Source organism: Octodon degus, unplaced genomic scaffold (genome assembly GCF_000260255.1).
Source record: "Octodon degus isolate 3935 unplaced genomic scaffold, OctDeg1.0 scaffold00165, whole genome shotgun sequence".
Classification (NCBI taxonomy): domain Eukaryota; kingdom Metazoa; phylum Chordata; class Mammalia; order Rodentia; family Octodontidae; genus Octodon; species Octodon degus.
This window is the reverse complement of record NW_004524741.1, coordinates 2230434-2238405: the sequence shown is the minus strand read 5'-3', so window position 1 is coordinate 2238405 and position 7972 is coordinate 2230434. Positions and strand designations below refer to the sequence as shown.

General features: G+C 33.7%; 1 pseudogene; it reads right to left on the bottom strand.

The window, feature by feature from the left end:
* LOC101575907 overlaps positions 1 to 7415 on the bottom strand; it is an 82428-nt pseudogene extending 75013 nt beyond the window's left edge.
* Between the last annotated feature and the right edge of the window lie 557 nt (positions 7416 to 7972).

Sequence of the window (7972 nt, the reverse complement as noted above, 5' to 3'; positions counted from 1 at the left end):
AAGTACCTTTACTTTCTTTGTTTCTTAAATTTAATTTAATTTTTGATCTGGGACTTTTATAGTTGTTTTGTTAATACTTCTGTTTCATTAGTTCATTTACTTAGAATAAGAATTATTAGTAGTACAGATTTTGAAGACTTATGGTAAGTGTAGCAAATACCATTATGGAAGAACTATAATTACATTTCCATTGGCTTATACAATTACCTATTTAACCATATTGACATCAGCATTAACAAAAGTTTTCATCTCTATGGGCAATTGGCAATTAACCATTGTTTAAAAAGGAAAACACTTTTTGGTTATACTAGTAGTGAACACAGGGTCTTCATTTTCATCTATATCCTCTACCTTTTTTAATTTTTGCATCTGAGACAGGGTCTAGTAAAGTCTCTAACTTGCCACAGGTAGGCTCGTATTTGAGATCCCCTTTTCTCTATCTCCCCAACGGGTGTTCCTATAGGACTGTGACCCCACACTTGAAAAATAGAGTAGTTTTGCAAGATTACTAGCAACTGTTTTTTCCTAAGTAATATACTGATTCTTTTTTTTTCTTTTTTTGTTTCTTAGACACCAATGAATTAATCAAATTAATTATGTACCTCAGCTTGTGGCACATTACCAGAATTAGCCCTAGGTATCTATTCTTTTTAATCTTATTTTCCATTCTTTTTAATGTCATTCTCCAATGTCAATACCAGTGTTCACCATAAGCCACCATATGGTATTTTGAGCATATTTATATTTATCTGCTGATGTATTAAGAAATCAGAGTGTATTTTTATTAATGCATAATTAATTTCTGTGTTGTATTACATTATACATCTGTTTCATACTAGTTTTTCTTTTCAAACACTATAACTTTTTAGAAAAACTATAACCTTTATCCCTCTCAAATGCTCAGCTTTTATAAGGCATATCTGTTTAATCTCTTGTATTTTGTTCCATTTCTAACTCATTTTTATAACTTTATTTTTTGATATTTTCATCTTTAGGAGTGATATTAGATAATTTTCTGGTTCTTGCTTTCATTGTTCTGTAAAATAGTATAATAACACAGTGGAAACACAAACACAATGTAGTAATGATAAAGAAAGTAACAGTGCTTCAAGTATTATAAAGATTGTTTTCAAAGTCAAGCATCAAATCATTTTATTAAGCTACCAAATAGCTTCTATTTTCCTAATTTATAATTCAGTTTTTCATAGACTAGTTTTTTCCTTGTAGTTAGTAGAATGCCCTACATGAGTAGCTCATTATGTTTCTTTCTACATTCAACTCTATGCAATGTCTTGTGAATAATAGATATTAATTGCATTTTTTGTAAAGATTGTCTCAAAATTTGGATCCTGTGCTTTTACATATTTTGGTTATTTATTTATTTATTTATTTATTTATTTATTTATTTATTTATTTAGTGGAACCAGGGATTGAACTCTGACCCTTGGGTTTGCCAGGGAAGTGTGTAATCCACTGAGCCATCTCCCTGGCCCCTTGGCTAGTTATTTATTACATAGTTTTACATAGGTGGAAATTTGAGATGTGTTCCATAAAGTGGAAAACGGAATTGTTTGATGAAATATCAATTTCATTCAATCTTTTTTCAGTGAAGTTCTTTCTACAGTGAGCTACTGTAACTTACTTTTCAATTCTCAAGTCATTAACAAAACTGACTACTATACTTTTATAATTGGGAATCACCAGATCATAACTTGTCATTCAATTTGTTGCCAAAACATATTTTACTGAACGAAACCTTCCAAATCTCCATTGGCTTATTTATTTATTTTTTATTTTTATTTTTTAAAATTTGATACAGGGTCCTCCTACACACTTTAGACTCCTAGTTTTTGTTTTTTTCCTGTCTCAGCCTTCTCAGCACTGGGTTTACAGGTGTGTGTCACCATGTCCTTTTTGGAGCCTGCACAGTGCACCCTGAGTTCTGGGGCTGGCATGGCATGCAATACCTGGGATCAGACTCAAGTCCTTGTGCTTGCCAGGCAGGCACTTAGACCACGAAACCATCTCCCAGTCCAGCTTGCTTGCACTTTATCAGCTATTTTTTAGTGACATCATGTAGGTAACTTGAATACACTGGTGGTAAGAGTATTCGCAGAGCAATGAGCCACTTACACAAATCTGGGACCATTACCAACCTACCCTCTACCTACTCTGTAATGATGGCTTTCAGTCACATCTCTGAGAAAACAATTGTCAATTCCCACTTGCCCTTCTCACTTTTTTCTTATCATTCAAATAATGCTAAGAAGGAGAAGAAATAAACACATTGCTTGACTATTGACATAATAAATATGTCAATAATAAATTTCTGTATTAGTAATTCTCCACAAAAGTGTTACACAACAAGCTGCAACTTGTTATTTTATGGAAAAGATACATTACTTATTGAAAAACACAACTTCTAACTGTGCTAACATTGTATTGAGTTGCAGTACAATGCATGCTAATCATGGCTAATGAAAAGTTGGTCTTTAATTTTCTCACATGACAAGAAATTCAGAAACAGACATTTCAAAATTAATAGAGAAGTTCCACTGTTTTTTTGTTGACAAGTAGGATGACTTCTTCTCCTGCTGCACTATTCTAATACTAAGAAAATTGGGAGCCCTCCCTAGGAAGTAGGTAGAGGGTGAGATGGGAATTGTCCCAGATTTGTAGAAGTTGCTGATTATTCTGTAAATTCACCTTCTATCATTGAAGCTACCAGGTGACACAGGATACCATTAAACCTGGAGTTGTGAAAAAATGGTCAAAATCATTTCAATAAGCCCATTTTAGCTAGTTTCATGGAAATACTTTGAATTTTCCAGTAGTTCCAACCAAGCAACTCCAACTTTTGATTGTTTGCAACTGTGTTTCATAGTTACTCCTGGCTATGGGGAGGGTAGAAAATGTTATCATGTGGAGAAGAATGCTTATCAGGCAGGGTACACTGGTGTCTGCCATATTTAGCCAAGTCACATAATGGACTTAGATACGTTTCTTTATTCTTTTCTTCTTTTTTTAAAGATATGTTTCTTTAGTGTCTTAATATCTTTGTCTTGCTATAGCAAGACTCCAAAGAGTGGGTAATTTGGAAAGAACACAAATGTGTATCTCCAAGTTCTAGAGGCTGGGAAGTCTAAAATAAAGGCATTTGTCTTGGAGTGTTCTTGCTGAATCCTTACATGCAGAAGGCAAACAGTGAAAGCTATCAGAGGCTGCTGGAAGTTTATCTTCTTTAAAGTAAGTTTTCTGGTACAATCTAGATATACAGAACTATCACATTCATAATAAAGAATACTTGTACATGATGTATCTTAGTTCCACTTTTTTTCTTCCCAAATTTACTTCCTTTCAACCCCTTTTCCCTTCTTTACTTACAAAGTATTAGTTTTTTAAATTTATTTTCATTTTTTGCTGGAACCAGGTATTGAACTGAGGCCCTTGTGCTTGCCAGGGAAGTGCTTGTTCCACTGAGCCATCTCCCTGACCCACAGCTTTTTAAAAATGCTTTATCTTCTGTAGTATATTTTTTTTCTTTTCCCTTTTCCTTGCCTCATTTTATTAGGGCTCTCATTTAGTTAAGGAAAAAGAAGCCCTCTTGGTCTATTCAACTCCCACAGTCCCACCTGTCACTCTCAGACATAGGCAATTCTAATTTGGTAGACACAGCCAAGCTGTATGAGCAAGGAGCAGGCAATTCAACAAGCCTGAGTCAAGCCACATCTAAAAACAGCAGAGACCAGAGACAGAAAAAGTACCCATAAAAAAATTCGATTCAATGCTGGGAATATTTCATAATAAAATAAACATGTGACAGTACATATATTAAGAATTAAGCTAAGATGGAAATCAAATTTGGATCTTTAAAATATTTGGATCATAGACTATATTTCAATGCATTTTTTTTGAGACAGGGTCTCACTATGCAGTTGGGACTCATAGTGATCCTCCTGTCTCTGCCTCCCTAGTAGTGGAATTACAGGCAGGCAGCATCATGCCCTGTTCCTGGTCCAGCACAGCTTGCAATACTAAAGATCCAACTCAGAATCGCATGTCCTTGTTAAACAGAAATTATGCTGCTGAGCTATCTCCCAGCCCTTCAGTGCTTTTAATTTCATTATAGTCAAGTACTGCTTTTAAGTAAATAGTATAAAATCTTTACAATAAATATATTAATGTTAATAATATTAAAAGTAGAATTCAGTAATAATAATACTCAAGTTGATTTTATCAGTTAAAAATTGATGGTTAAGATGTTGTTCTACCAAAAGTTAAATGGGAAAATTTACTTATACACCAAGAAAAGGAAATCCTATATATTCTAGGATTTCTGATTCCATATAGTCTAGCAAGACTAATATTCTTTTATTCTCAGAGACTCAAAAAGACTCAAAAATAAAGGTTAGAGCATTATTTTTATCCTTTCTAAATATATGAGGTTTATAATTTAGTCATAATTAAGATCTACTCTGGGTGAGATATTGTGTTCAATAGACTGGAAAAATCTCGATAAAATTATAGCAAGCATAGAATTGTTAAAACGTACAACATTCTGAAGACTTGAACTCATGAATTTAAACTGGTATACTGATCATTGAAAGTTTAAATATTATAATTCTCTTTCTTTTGTATTTTAGGTAAGGGTCTATAGGGTGTTCAGGATCTCACTACTAGATCAGACTCCAAGTGATCTGCCTGTTTTCAGCCTCCCAAGAGCTGGGATTACAGGTGCTCACCACCACGCCCAGTCCTTGTAATTCTCTTAATGTCAAAATTATAAAGCTTTTACCACAAGCATACAATACAGTATAATGCAGTAAATATTTTGACATTTGATAATCCTTACATTATGAATGAGGACATACTTTGTACATCAATAAGAACATGCATCTGCAGTACATATGTCCATATCAAAAGTTGTAGGTTTTTATTTCATAATATTGCATTCTTTTTCTTTTTCTTTTTTCTTTTTTTGTATTTTAGGGAAGGGCCTTCAGGGTGTTCAGGGTCTCAATACTAGATTGGACTCAGTGATCCACCTGTTTTCAGCCTCCCAAGAGCTGGGATTACAGGCATGCACTACCATGCCCAGTCTCAATTGCAGTCTCAGCATGCTCCTGGGAAGGGGCTGGCATGGCAGGACTGGGGATCAACCTTCAGCCCCTGTGCCTGCTTGCAGGCACTTTAATCCACTGAGCTATTGGACCATCCCTTGCATTATTTTGCTTAAAATTCCTCTAACAATTTTGATTGGTTTTAGTTGTTAAATTTGGACATCGTGTTTTTACTTCTTATTGTTACAGACATTTCTGAGATGGCTAAATATGATGAATTAGTGAATGGAGGAATGAGAAATTTACTGACTTAGAAGGTTGAAAATCTGTATTGATAAAAGACAAGCTTAGAAGTAGCTGGTAGCCCAAGAAAAAGCTTTTTAATCTCCAGTAAGAGGAAATGATACTTTCTCTAGTATGATTTTGGACTCGTGCCATTCATATTTCTTATAAATTCAATGAAGACTCAATTATTTATGTGGACTCTGGATCTTTTAAAATAATTTATTACTAAGGCCATAAAATATATCTTTGTACTTACAAAAGAATATAAAGGACTCATGATTGGAATTAGCAATTTATAAAAACATTGAAATACTCTTTGACAATCATACTTAAAATCATATATATATATAGTCATAAATATAGTTATGTATATGTGTATGTATATATAGTTATATATATGGAAATCATATATATATTGTCATAAATATAGTTATGCATATGTGTATGTATATGTAGTTATGTATATGGATGGATAGATAGATAGATAGATAGATAGATAGATAGATAGATAGATAGATGGATGGATAGATGGACAAATATAGATATAGTTTGCCCCTGGCTGTCTAGACTTTTTTTTCCCTTAAGGTAAGAGGACTAGATACATTTTAATGACTAATAAATAATGTCAAAATCTTTCTTAAATCTTTTATAGTATTTTATTCCTGACTGGTTTAAGAAGGAGTCCATTGGAGCTACTGGTCTTTTCTTAACAAATAGTAATATTATTTCTTTATTCTTTTCTCAATAAAGAAACATTTTATCAGTTGCAATGTTCTATATATTTAAGAAATATAGCACTCAGTGTATAAATTCTATAGAAAATTGCTTTTGGTTTTAAAGGTCTGGATAAGTTTAATTAAAGAGAAATTTACAAAAGAGAAAGGGCATTGAAGATTCAGAATAGTGAGAGACATATGTAAACATAAGGCAAAACAATACATACAATTTGGAAGGAACACCTATGGGATACGAAGTATGGCACACACACTTTTTCAAGTACATTTAGTTTAAATTCTCTTGAAATAGGTTATGGGACAGACCAGGACATGCAGATTATATATAGGAGAGTGCTGCCTAGAGATAATCATACAAAGAAGAGAGGAAGGCAAAGTTGAGAAGAGGACAAAGATGCCTTGCAGTGAAGTAGCTACCAGGCTTTAAGCAAATCCAGTTTGAATGCTAGAGTTTGATGGTCCTTAGATGTGTCTGTAATTTCACTTTCACATAATAATTGTCATAGGTCTTTACTTAGAGGATGTATAACCCATAAGTCAGCTCCCTGTAAGTCAGGATTAAACAATTTAAGATCAGTAGGTGTAATGTTAGAGTGTCTGCAGCCTTAACAAACAGTTTTTGTTGTTGTTTTGCAGTACCAGGGATTGAACAACAGAGTTTTTTTTTTTTTTTTTTTGCGGAACCGGGGATTGAACTCAGGTCCTTGCGCTTGCCAGGGAAGCGCTTATTCCACTGAGCCATCTCCCCAGTCCCCCAACAACAGAGTTTTGATCCTACTTTTTTTCATGAACAGTTAAGAGGAAGTAGAGTGTGTTATCTGTTAAGAGGATTATATCTGTTAAGAAGGAGTGGAGATTCTGCTATGAATTAGCTAAGGGAAAATATAATAATTGGAAAAAAGAGAACAAAAGCTTATTGTAATCCAGCATGGAGACACTGTATGTAAAAATGTAGATTGATGTATATTTCTTGTTGATGGCCTATTAATCTCGTTGCTTGCCTGTATGTATGATAATTAACTTCATAAGGACTTATAAAACAAATAAATGAATCTGATATGACACGAAGTGATGGTAGGGCAAGGACAAGAAGGAATTGAGATGTGTTACATATATGTGACAATTCCCCACAATGAATGCAACCATTATGTATTATAAACATGTCCTAATAAAAGATTAAGAAAAGAAACTCAAAGAAAAAAAATAATAAAAAAATTTAAAAAAAAAGAAACTCAAAGTAGAACAGTGATTACCTGAGGTTGCAGAGGTAGGGAAGAAATGGACGAATGTACTTGGACGGTGGTTCTTGCTCAGACGTGAAAGGTGTTATAGTCATCGCATACTTGGAATATGGCTCATTGTACTCAAAAGCAGTTCTTTCTTTCATGATAAAAATGATCTGCTTCAATTACATGGTACAAAATGACTTGTGTTGCTGAGGAAATGATCCCCATTGACAAAGCATAGTTGTCTGTTACTAGAATCTTAAGCACAAAACAGCATCCATTGTGAGATTAGATTTGGCTTCTTGAAGTTGCCTTTCATTTCAGTATTGCTACTGCATCCATAAACCTATGCTGTCATCAGAAAGATTATTTAAATCAAAAGTAAACTGCACCCCTTTTAAGTAAATGTCAGGTCCAGCTTCTCAATGACAAGTAATCTGACTAATACTAAAAATTTGTATCAGAAAAGCAAGCTCATATCTAGGACTGTTCCTGACCATGTAATTCAAAAGATTCACAGTCAATTTGTTGGAGGAACATACAAAGATTTAGAACTATGGAATGTTTCTAGACATCCTAGATTGCTGTACATATAGCCTGATGGATAATTCTTCTAAGAGTTCAGTAGACCAGAAGGTTGACAAGCATGCAGACAATGAGGGCTGTG